This window comes from Lepidochelys kempii, chromosome 19 (assembly GCF_965140285.1).
Source record: "Lepidochelys kempii isolate rLepKem1 chromosome 19, rLepKem1.hap1, whole genome shotgun sequence".
NCBI classification, from domain to species: domain Eukaryota; kingdom Metazoa; phylum Chordata; order Testudines; family Cheloniidae; genus Lepidochelys; species Lepidochelys kempii.
Window position 1 is genome coordinate 14,344,935 of NC_136398.1, and position 12,715 is coordinate 14,357,649.

The window sequence follows — 12,715 nt, forward strand, 5'->3', positions numbered from 1 at the left end:
GACCCAGTGAGGCATGAATGGGCCTTAAAGCCCAATTCTCAGTTACGCTGACTTCTTCCTTCTACCTCACCGAATCATAAGTGATATTGAGCTATAGAAAATGCTGGCCATGAGAATCAATCAGGCTCAATGAGTTATTCAGGCAAATTAAAAAGATTGTCATTTGACTGGCAGGGTATCAGGCCAGAATGATGCAATTCTCATTTTCTCGCTTTTGAATCCACTGTTCCTAAGGATTTCAATTTAATTTTTAAAGGGTAATTCAATCAAGCACTTGAAAATGAAGGACATTCTTATAATTAAAGTTTAACCAGATTTAGATTGTTTATTTAAATATTATTTATAAGAAAGGAGAACAACTTCCAACCTGTTCCCCAGCTTGGACTTCAAGGACTGACTGGTTCCTGGTTCACTAACAGGAATCTGATTCTACCTCCCTTACTGACCATGGGCTTGATTCTCCTCTCATTCACACTAGTTTAATACCAATGTATCTCCACGGACTTTATGAATGAGCATATTCCAGGAAGCTCCAAGCCTCCGGTGAGCACCTCTTACATGAAGCCCCATTGATTTCAGTGGATCTCTGCATGGGCATAAGGGACCATCTGAGCACATTTCCTCACAGAATGTGGACTTGAATTTGAGAACAGCAGAGTGTGGGACACCTAACTGGGATGGGACACCTGTGATTTTTCCTTTCCCACCCTCTAGGCGCTCTGCTTTCCTCAGCCACAAGGACTGATGCTGAGTGGGAAGCTGGATTGTAAAACTGAATGCAATTTAACAGGGAAGTAGACTGGATATTTTAAGACCCCCTAATCACTACATCTAATAACAAAGAAAAGAAGGCTTGGATTTCTAAAGGGGCCCATGAGAGACAGGCAGGGCTGGATGAAGGTTATGAGGGGCCTAAGGCTAATGGGAGGGAAAAGCCTAAGTCTGAATGACATCTTGCACAAAAAAAAAAAAAAAAAGACATCATCAAACATTTCTCTACATACATATTTACATATTTATTTAGTAAAATTAACAAGTTTATTCTAGTCTCAGGACGCTCAATTCTTCAAACAGATACTTCTGAGTAAGAGGAAGCAGGAGGTATACTATGCTGTTCTTCTCTTAGGCCTCCTTCCTCCTTCCATCCTCATCTGTCTGAGGGTGATCACTGCAACATCTCCATCCTACTCACCTCTTTCAACCTGGTGCTTCTACCCTCAGCTCTCCCCTGGCAGAGTGCAAAGCCAAGCCCTGCAGGTGTTTCCCCCAAGCTATGGACTTTACACCACACACCCCATCTCACTCTGACTGCACTCTGGGAGGCAGCCAGCTTTTATTATGTAAAAGAAAACCACTCAGGTGTAAAATCCACTGAAGTAGAGGAAGTAGCAGTGGGAAAATTACATTGGGTGGCATTGTATTTTAGGCTGTCTTGCTCTGAAAACTGCCTTCCAGTGTTGCACTGGCTGAGGACAATGAATTACTGTTTTCACATTGAACCCAAATATTATTTGTGGGATGATACCCAGTTTGTGTAGTTAATTTCCAGTAATTCACCACATCAGACCATTCTGTCACCAAGCTCTTCCACAATTAGAATCATGGAATAGAATCATAGGACTGGAAGGGACCTTGAGAGGTCATCTAGTCCGGTCCACTGCACTCATGGCAGGACTAAGTATTATCTATTCTAGAATGTGTGATCAGCAGCTCTGACATGAGTTTTTTTTAAGCATGAATTCTGTGTGCACCAGCCCCCTACGGCTTGCATTTGTTTGTTTTAAACTTTCTGTAAGAAAATGGTAACAGCTAGAAGGGACACCAGATGGTTGCCCAGTCATAATATTTAGCACTTCTGTACTATGTTAGCTCTTCAAAATCACTGTAGAAACATTAAACAAACTTAATCTAAAGCCTTTCAGCTTTTGAATGACTAGGAGTTGACAAAACAGAGCTGTTCCCTGTTGTGTTCTCTGCCCCCCTGAACAAAAAGACTTCACTGAAAATCAGCATTTTAAAGAACCATTAAGGATCTTTCAAAAGAACAGTCCAACCAAGGCTACTGTAGTGAGACCCTTGTTACATCAGGTCTGGTGTTTGTTTAAGGCTGGTGTAGAATGAAAGGAGAGCTTCCTGTTTCCTTTGCATGTGTAAATCAAGCAGACCTTGCTTCTTTTTTTTTTCTTAAAGTGATCAGAGTTCGGGGGAGGAAAGTGGATGAGATTCTGCTTATACCAGGTGTGAAAAAGCAGAAGGGACCAAAATCTATTCTTGTGCAAAAATCTGTTCTCCCTGAAGTCAATAAGGCTACAAGGGGGGAACTGTCAGCAGGACTTGGCCTGTGTTCTCATTCCCTTCTCAAATTATTCCATGCTTACCCAATGTTTTCCACTTGGAAAGAAGTTAGTTTGAGTTGGGGCAGAAAAATGAAGTTTATTTTAATTTCAAGTTTATTTAGCTTTAAATTTTTGGAATGAAACTCAAAAGAAATCAAATGTGAGGTACTTTTATGATGGATTGAACTGCGAGAGCAGTGGCCTCCAAAGAGGGGTGCGCGCACGCAGGGTGTGCGCAAGACGATTGATTGGGGGTGCAACAGGATGAGCACCACCGGAGGGGGAAAAAGGAGGGAGTGGCCCTGAGTCCTCTGGCCCGTGGAGGAGCAGGGGCAGTGGCTGGAAAGAAGCAGCACTTTCCCCTTCAAAGCCGGCCGGAGAGAAGCGGCGCTTTGAAGGGGAAAGCGCCGTTTCTCTCCGGCCGCTGGCTGCGCGGCTGCCCCTGCTCCTCCTGAGTCCTCCGGTCCGTGCTCTCAGGGCCGTATTCCGAAAGGGGCTTTCGAGCTGCAGGCCAGGGCCCCGGGGCCCCCTTAGCCCAGGGCCCTGAAGCCCCTAAAGCCCCTGTGTTCCAGGTGGCCCTGCCTGCCATGGGAGATGGGGGGGGCAGCTCCCAGAATCGTGGCCACGGGGGTGATGCTGCGCTGCGCAGAGCCACCTGCACACCCCCTGCACCAAACAGGAGCTGCCCCAGGTAAGTTCTCTGCACCCCCGCCTGCCCCAGCCCTGAGCCTCCTCCCGCACCCCTACCCTGAGCGCCCTCCCACCCCCTAACTCCCTCCCAGACCCCACCCTGAGCACCCGCTGTATCACAGTGTTAAACCAAGATTTTCAAAAATAATAAAGCATATTCCATCACATTGCTCTCACTAAAAATATTAATAATAATTTTTTTAGTGAAAGCAAAAAGGTTTTTTGTACCGTTAATAAATAAAATAAAATAAAAATTATTTTAAAAATATTGTTTATTTCATCTTTAATCATTTTTTAATTTCTATTTTTGTGTATGTTTTATAATTTACATAATATATTCAGTAGTACATGTAAAAATTTATAGATATACATATATTGGGGGTGCATGCTCAAAAATTTTTTACTGATAGGGGTGCGGGATCAAAAAAGTTTGGAGACCACTGTGCTAGAGAACCAGCAAATGGACAGAACCTGCCTTTAGTCTATTCAGCGAGTCTTTCTATCACAGCCTGCTAAGAAGTGGATTTAAAATCCTTGTGAAAGAGGGGAGGGAGAAACCTACAACATTGTGTGTTGAGCTTCCTCCAGTGCTTTTGCAACCCCTTAGAAGTACAAAGATGCATTGGCCTGTGGAACGAGGCTGAGCATGTGGAAAGAACTTAGTTGCCCGTGCATCCCAGTACAGAAAAATACATTAAAAAATTGGATTTCTTTGATTTTTATTACAGTTCACTACAGTATTGAACACGGTGATCATACATCTGAAGCCCCACGATGGAAAATTCTGTAAAAGTTAAAGGTATCCAGAATGGGATGTTTTGTTTTTGCTTTTCCTACAAATGTGTGGGAATTTGTTCCTTATACATGGGAGGGGCAATCGTTCTGTCTGGAGCTGTATAGAGTGTGTGCAGATTCTGTGCAAGCTTCCCACTCTGTCGCTCTGGTACTGCCTCTTCTCCCCGCCACCCCCTTGCCCTGCCCCTGCCCCACCCCCACCCCCCGGCACTCACCAGTTGTCCAGAAACGGGACCCAGCACACATAGAGTCATAGATATTAAGGTCAGAAGGGACCATTATGATCATCTATCATCTATGATCTCCTGCACAACAGGCACTCCCTGACAGCTAAGCAGAGCTCCAGAGAAATTGGTGGCGGGGCCTCGGGGTGGGGTGGGGGGAGAGACACATATTGCCTGCTGGAACTACACCCACGGCTGGCACGGGTTCCCATAGTAACCAGATCTTTAGTGTCTGGTCACCAATGTTAACCGGATCCCTGGCAGTGTGTTCCTGCAGTACAGGGAAAGGCATACGGGAGGAAGAGGAAGCTGCAGGCTGCCTGCCAAGCTGAGCTCCTTTCAAGCACACTTCCAAGCACGTTTCCAGGGGTGGCGTTCCGGCCACCTTTTTTTTCGGGGCAGTTGCGCTCTCGGAGCTGCGCCACTTAGACGGGGCGAGGGCGCCGCGCCCCCGGCTGTAGCAGGACGAGGAAGCCCCAGCCCCGGGATGCTGAGCTGCCAGGGCCCAGCTGCTCCCTGGGGAGGAGAGGGCGAGTCCTGCCGGGGAGCCAGGGCTGCGCTGCCTCATCTGTGCACCGGCTGCTGCGCGGCCTTGTGCCACCCCTTAACTCGGGGCTTCTCTGCGCGGCCGGGCGGGGGAGCGGGAAAGCCCCTGCAGGCGCTGGGAGAAGGGGACCTCACTCCCGCCGCTTCCAGTGCCACCCGCGAGCCCCAGCCCCACCTGACCTTGGGGTGGCAAAAAACCTAGAGCCGGCCCTGCTTCCAAGCCACAGGGGGCTGCTTTGCCTTTCCTGCTGGTGGGAACGCTCCAGCAGGGCTGCGTGGAAAGTTCGCTCTCCCTGCTCACCCAGCCCCAGCTGCACCCCCTGCCTGACCACTAGGGCCAAAAAATAGGAGGGCCTAAGGTTATAGCCTTATTAGCCTAATGATTAATCCTGGCCTGGAGACAGGCACCCAACTCCCTCTGAAAGTCCATAGGAGTTGGGTGCCTCTCTCTTCAATCCCTATGTCATTCCCAACCCAAATCAACTAGGCCCAGATTTTTAAAGTTATTTAGGCCTTGCTCTTCTCAGTAAGTGCCATTTCATATGTGATTGCCAATGGAATTTAGGCTCCTAAGTGTCTAAAACCCTTTCCAAATGGAAACTTGGGCTCCAGTTAGGCATTGTAATGTCAAGTGCTGCAATGCATAAACATCTTTACAAATCTGGGCCTATGTTACTTCTGAAAATGGGACTTGGCTAGGGTTGCCAACCCACCAGGATTGTCCTGGAGTCTCCAGGAATTAAAAATTAATCTTTAATTAAAGAGAATGTCATGTGATGAAACCTCCAGGAATTTGTCCAACCAAAGTTGGTAACCCTAGACTTAGCAGTCTAAGGTTATGTCTACACAGCAACCGGACAGCCATGGCTGGCTTGTGCCAACTCACTCAGACAGCTGGGCGGTTTCATTACTGTTTAGGCTGCGAGGTATAAGGGTCCCAGAGCTCTGGGAATATCTACATTACTGTTTTTAGACCAGCAGCCCGAGCCCTGTGAGCCTCAGTCAACTGATCTGGCCTTTGAGACTTGGCACCAAGGTTTTTATTGCGGTCTAGGTGTACTTAAAATCAATTAGCAAGTAATGATTCAGATAAGCACCTTAAATACTATTAAAAATCTGGCCCTATGCCCAAATTGTGCAGTGTCCATCTCACTGCTTAGCCCACTGACTCCGGTGGAACTTACAAATGTGAGTAAATTGCTCATTGGGGTGACTCAGGGTGGCACCTGGTAGCCATTAGCAGTCGGATAGGCAGCTGCTACTTTGACAGTCAAATGATGCAGGGCAACACTCATTGCATGTGTCATCAGAATGTACGTCAAAGAAGGAGAACTTACCAAACCACGAGTAGCAGTGTGGGAAAAAAAATCGTGTGTGTGTGTGTGAGAGAGAGAGAGAGAGAGAGAGAGAGAGAGAAATTTCATGAATAAAATCTGGGCAACTTTATTCCAAGTCTTCCAGCTTTCTGACGGCACTGCAGAAGGCAAAGGCTGATGTAGTGCTAGTGGTAAGGAGCCTTCATTTGAATGCTGCAAGCTGTATTGTTTCAAAAACACTATTTCATTTGAAACCCCCCATTAATTAAATCTTTCACTCAAGAATCGTCACCCATCAAGGACAGCCCAGGTAGATTAGTGCTGTGGAGTGAAGCCTGGCATAAGGAGACAATGCTGCAGATAATGCTGTAACATTTCCTCAGGGCACCCAGAACTGAATGTTGCTGTGTTTCCCCTCTGCCAGGGAGAGCTTTGCTGGAGATTAGGCTTTGTGTCAGCTCACTACAGGTCATAGAATATCAGGCTTGGAAGGGACCTCAGGAGGTCATCTAGTCCAACCCCCTGCTCAAAGCAGGACCAATCCCCAATTTTTGCCCCATATCCCTAAATGGCCCCCTCAAGGATTGAACTCACAACCCTGGGTTTAGCAGGCCAAAGCTCAAACCACTGAGCTATTCCTCCAGTCTGTCCCCTTTGCCAGCAAACTCCTCAAGCCTCTGCCCACCAGAAGTTAGCCATGCAGGTAACATTCAGTGAACCCCAGTTCCTGAGTTTCCCCAGAGACATCTCTCTGCAGCATCCTGTCCCTCTCACTGGGCACTCACAGAAATTACTAAGATCATTGTCTCCAGAGAGACAGTGCATGCACCAGTCTGTTAGCTCAGCTGAGCACATACTGGTTACCTTAATACACAGCACTGATGTGGTTTATAGGAAAACTAAGCATAAGTTTGTTAATGAAGAACAGATTTAAGTGATACTAAGCAAGAGGAAAATAGACAGGTCTGGTTACAAACCAAGCAAAACACACTTTCTAGTAACTGAAACTGAACTTTAGCAAGCTGCAATCCTTGCCTCAATAGCTCTCTCACTTGCAACAAGCTACTAGCATCTCCGTCCCACCAGGCACAAGGCTCCACCATTCACAGAATCAATGGGTGCTGACCCCTTTGAATCCCCAGGGATGGATAATAAATCAATCCCTCTTATAGTCCAGACAAACTTTTGAAATTTATTTTTTTTTAAAAGCAAACCCAGACAGTTTCTCTCCCCAGCTGCTTGTTCTTTGGGGTGAAGATGGCAGGCCCAATCTTCATCCTCTGGTCACTTTGCTTTGTTGATTGGCTTAATCACTGTGTTTACCTTAAATGCAGATGTACTCTCATTGTCCTGTGCGTGTAATCACGCCATCCTGTTTTCTCATCTGTTAGTCTGACCCATGCAGGCAACTCAATTTGCATTCCTTTGTCTTGGGCAGGCTTGTTTACCCCCTGCCCTCCAAAATATATTTTAAGAACATATTTCCAGCAGATGTACATAACTCATATATATATCTGTACATATATCACACAATGACATGCATGACCAGTGTGTTACTAGCTTTCATAGAATACCGTACAACAAACTGATTGGTTAACTAGTCTGACAACAATGTATTGGGTGTGCTCTTTGCCATCCAGCATAAAGGGATGCTTAGGGGCACAAATGTACCTTTGGGGAACCGTTATGCAAAATATCTTCTGAAGAATTGAAATGCCAAGTGATTTCCCCTGGTATACTATCACCACAGCCACGTATTCACATATCCCAAGCACACCAGGGTGAAAGGCACCTTATTATAAGGCAGTGAACATTTTTGAACTATTGTTCATGAACCATTGATGTTTTAGTTCAAATAGAACGGATTGTAAATGAATTTTTTTTAAAAAACATCTTTTCTGACTGAAATTTGACCAGAAATAGATTAGTTGAGGGTTAGATCTAAGGCGTGGAAAAAAACAAATTGTAATTAATCAGTGAGGAGGAAAAAAAATCCTACTAAATAATTTTGCTCAGGATGTGACATTTCTGCCTAGCTGTGGGAAAAACAGCTGTGGGGACAGTTCTTTTGCTATAGAAATGAAAGCGACCGAACCTTAGAGATCACTTCAACACCGTAGTGATAGCAGCCTTAGAAAACAGTATAGAATCATAGAATCATAGAATATCAGGGTTGGAAGGGACCCCAGAAGGTCATCTAGTCCAACCCCCTGCTCAAAGCAGGACCAGTTCCCAGTTAAATCATCCCAGCCAGGGCTTTGTCAAGCTTGACCTTAAAAACCTCTAAGGAAGGAGATTCTACCACCTCCCTAGGTAACGCATTCCAGTGTTTCACCACCCTCTTAGTGAAAAAGTTTTTCCTAATATCCAATCTAAACCTCCCCCACTGCAACTTGATAGTAGATGAGTAGATTAGGAGTAAATTTTCAAAAGTGTCTATGTGACTTGGGAGCGTCAGTTCCATTTTCAAATATCAGCTAGGAGCCTAAATCCCCTGGATTTTCAATGAGAAGTAGGCTGCTAAGTGCCTACATCACTTTTAAAAAGGAGACGGTGCCTCCTGAGTCACTTAAGCATTTCTGCAAATTGTATCCAAGCTAGCTAGCTAGTGTGGTGGCTGAGTGGTTAAATGCTTGATCACCCTCCCCGCCCCACCCCGGCTCCTGCCCCAAAGTCTCTAGCTTTGAATCTAGCTCAGTTTTGCACTAAAAAGTTACCTCCAGCTGTAAAGTGGATACCCTAACCCAGAGGGTGAGGGCAGTCAAAGGTGTTTGGAAGCGATGCTGACCACATCACTCCCTTCTGTACTGTTGGCTATGAAATTGATGTCCCTTAGCAGCATCAGCCTGAAGGGCCATTGGCTCAGGGGCGCTTTGACTCTGAGATATGTGCTGGATAGCTAGCACAACTAGTACATGAGAGAGAGGCCAGTATATGGGAATCTAAAAGTATGGACTGACATCTAGAAATATTTGAATATGAAAAATCTAGATGAATGGATAGATGGAGAGATAGATGTATGTTTTAGAAAATAAGGGCAAAAAGAAAAGAAAAGGAGTACTTGTGGCACCTTAGAGACTAACAAATTTATTTGAGCATAAGCTTTCGTGAGCTACAGCTCACTTCATCAGAATGCATCCGATGCAGTGAGCTGTAGCTCACAAAAGTTTATGCTCAAATAAATTTGTTACTTTCTAAGGTGCCACAAGTACTCCTTTTCTTTTTGCAAATACAGACTAACACGGCTGCTACTCTGAAACCAGAAAATAAGGGGAAATTTATGGGGACAAGAACAGAGGTTTTGGAAAAGGTACAGAAAAGGGCAACAAAAATGATTAGGGGTATGGAACACTTTCCATATGAGGAGAGATTAATAAGACTGGGACTTTTCAGCTTTGAAAAGAGACTGCTAAGGGGGGTTATGATTGAAGTCTATAAAATCATGATTGGCATAGAGAAAGTAGATAAGGAAGCGTTATTTACCCCTTCTCATATCACAAGAACTAGGGGTCACCAAATGGAATTAATAGGCAGCAGATTTTGCCAGAGGATGTTGTGAAGGCCAAGATTATAACAGGGTTCAAAAAACAACTAGATAAATTCATGGAGGATAGATCCATCAATGGTTATTAGCCAGGATGGGCAGGGTGGTGTCCCTAGCCTCTGCTTGCCAGAAGCTGGGAATGGGTGACAGGGGATGGATCACTTGATGATGACCTGTTCTGTTCATTCCCGCTGGGGCATCTGGCATTGGCCTCTGTCGGAAGACAGGATATTGAGCTAGATGGACCTTTGGTCTGACCCAGTCTGGCCATTCTTATGTTCTTATGAGGTAAAACATGAACTGTTTTATATTGTCAAGAGTAGAAACTTTCACCAGAAATTTTCATTTTTCTGCAGTTGGCATTTATTAGCTGCCTTGCTAGAAAACTGTGTTGCTTCTTTTTTTGTGGATTTCTGTTTCCCTCTGATTATCCAGCTCTGCTGTCAATTCCTTGCTGCAGGCGTTGGTTTGTCATAATCCTTACAGAAAAAGAAAGAAAAAAGCTAAGAACACAGTATGAATTCCAATGTTCTCTCTATTTTTTTTTCCAATTAATGGTTTAAATAAGCATTTGATTTACATTCCTGGAGACATTTGCTGCAGGCTAATTAAAAATAACGGATTGTTGGCAGATCATTTATTGAGGAGAAAAACAAATTGACAAAAGATAAATTAAGTTGCTATGTAATTAACTACAAAAAATACACAACTGAAATACTAAATTAATACATACATTTATCAATATCTCAGCAGGGAGTGAAGCATGAAGCTTAAACATCCTTGTAAAAAAATAGCTAGGGGATGGTAACTAGGGCTTTGTCTACACTGCAAGCTGGGGGCGTGATTCCCCTGCTCATGGATACATACAAACACTATCTTTCAACAAACTAGCCCGAGTATCTATAGCAATGTAGCTGAGTAGCATGGGTAGCAGTACTGGAAACTGAGCTGTTCCGAGTACATACCCAGTGGTTTCAGACAGGTCTATACATGTCTCAGCCATGCTTCTGCTGCCACTACCAGTGCTATGGCAAATATTCTGCGAGTTATACTCATGGTAGCGCTATGAGAGCTATCACAAGTATGTGTACCGGAGCTGGGGAATCACACCCCTGGCTTGCAGAGTAGACAAAGCCCTAGTTACCATCCCTTAGCTATTTTTTTGCTTGCAGAGTAGACAAAGCCCTAGTTACCATCTCCTAGAATTTGTTCTTGAAGAAACACTTGCTCTCTTCATGCCACAAGTTTGTGGAGATGAATTGCAGAAATATAGGAATTGCTATACTTGATCAGACCAGTGGTATCTTCCTGTCTCCTATAGTGGTCAGTACTAGATGCATCTGAGGAAGGTGCAAAAACCTGTGCAGTTGGAAGTCACGGGAGAATTTTACTCTAAGGAACTTTCCTCTTGACTCCCAAGAGTTCGAGGTTGTCTTGAGACCTGAAGCCTGAGGGTTTATATCACTTCTAGAAATCTTATTTAATATGTTTTAAACCCTTTTTATGATGATTCTGGACATTATCATTATCCAGATAAATGTCCGGGCCTCTCTTCTATGCTTTATAGATTTTACATTGCCCTATTCATCATAGGATCTGAGCAGTGCAGTAAGCAGTATGACTAATATCTGTCATGTATGGTTTATTCTTTTTATTATCATCTCCTCAGGGGGCAAATCCTGGATCCTGCTGAATGCAAGGCCTCAACAACATCTTATAGCAATGAATTGCACAGACTAATGCTGTGGTGCTTAGGAATGGTATGGGAAAAGAGCCTGATGTGCGAGCAGCAAACCTTCCCACAGTGGCAACAGCTCCCCTTGCCATATGGAGGGTGGAGCACACTCTGCTTCCTGGCTCACCTGTGGGCTCAGCCTGGGCTCTCTGATGAATCTCCACGGTGACTGCACCAGTCTTAAGCCACCTTCTCCAAACTGAGTGAGAGCATGCAGGATTTTCCCAGTTATCAGTGGGAATACTGAATTTCTTGAGACCTTGCTTGACCTTGTCACTGTATCTGAGCTATGGCCTTCTTCTGCATCATGGGCAGTTCTTAAGTTGGCCATAGAGCACAACCTTTCACAGAAGATCTTGAGGCATATGTTCCGTGTGTCCCAGACAACAAAGTCTGCAAAGGTCTGGCATAGTCTGCAGGCTGGTTCTCTCAAGGATCTCATTGTTGGTGATCTGTTGGTCCCAAGTAACTCCAAGAATTTTTCTAAGACAGTGGAAGTGGAAACTGTTCAATCTCCACTCCTGCTTGGGGTACGTAACCCAGATTTCACAACCTTGAAGGAGGGTACTAAGGACACAAGCCTGATAAACAGACACCTTTGTGTTCAGGGTTAGCAACTTATTATTCCAAACACGTAAGGTAAGTTTGACAAAGGTAACAGCAGCTTTTCCATTATTAGCAAACAGGTTAAGTGAACTGATAAGAACTGAACCGAGATAGCAGAAGTGATACTATTGGTCCAGAGCTTCATCACTGACATAGATTTTAAGTGGAATGTTGGTACCTTGTGACATAACTGTTTTCTTGATACTGATTACCATGTCAAACTTGGTGCATACATCAGAACACGTGTTCATCATGACCTGCCGATCATCAGGTGAATTAGAGATGAAAGCAGTGTCATCTGTGAAAAGCAGAACCCAAATAGTGAGCTGGGGGACTTGCCTTCTGCTCTGGAATCATCTGATGTTAAACGAGTTGCCATTCATCCTCGATTCAATTAGTACGCCAAGTTGATCATTTCCAAAGGTGTAGTTAAGAAGAATAGAAAAGAAGATGTCAAAGCCAGTAGGTGCTGAGATGTAGCCTTGCTTCATGCCAGTATCAATACTAAACTCAGATGATGTTTCATTTTCATACTGGATGGTTGCCTTCATTCCCTCGTGGAGCTCCTTGAATAGGGACAGCACCTTCTGTGGCCAGCCAATTTTCAACAGGATCTTATAGATGCCATTCCTGATAATCGTGTCAAAGGCCTTTTGTAGGTCAACGAATGCTACTTAGAGATCTGCCTGTTGTTCACTGTTTTTTTCTTGCAACAAGCACAATGTGAAGGACAGGTCAGTCATAGAGCGTCCAGCTTTGAACTCACACTGTCTCTCCGGGTGTATTCTCTTAGCAAGGACTTGGAGTCCTTTCAGCAGGAATCTTGCAAGCACCTTGCCGACCTCACTGAGCAGATATATCCATCAATACTTGTTGCCGTTTGCTGTGTTTCCTTTATTTTTATATAGAATGATTTATCTTTG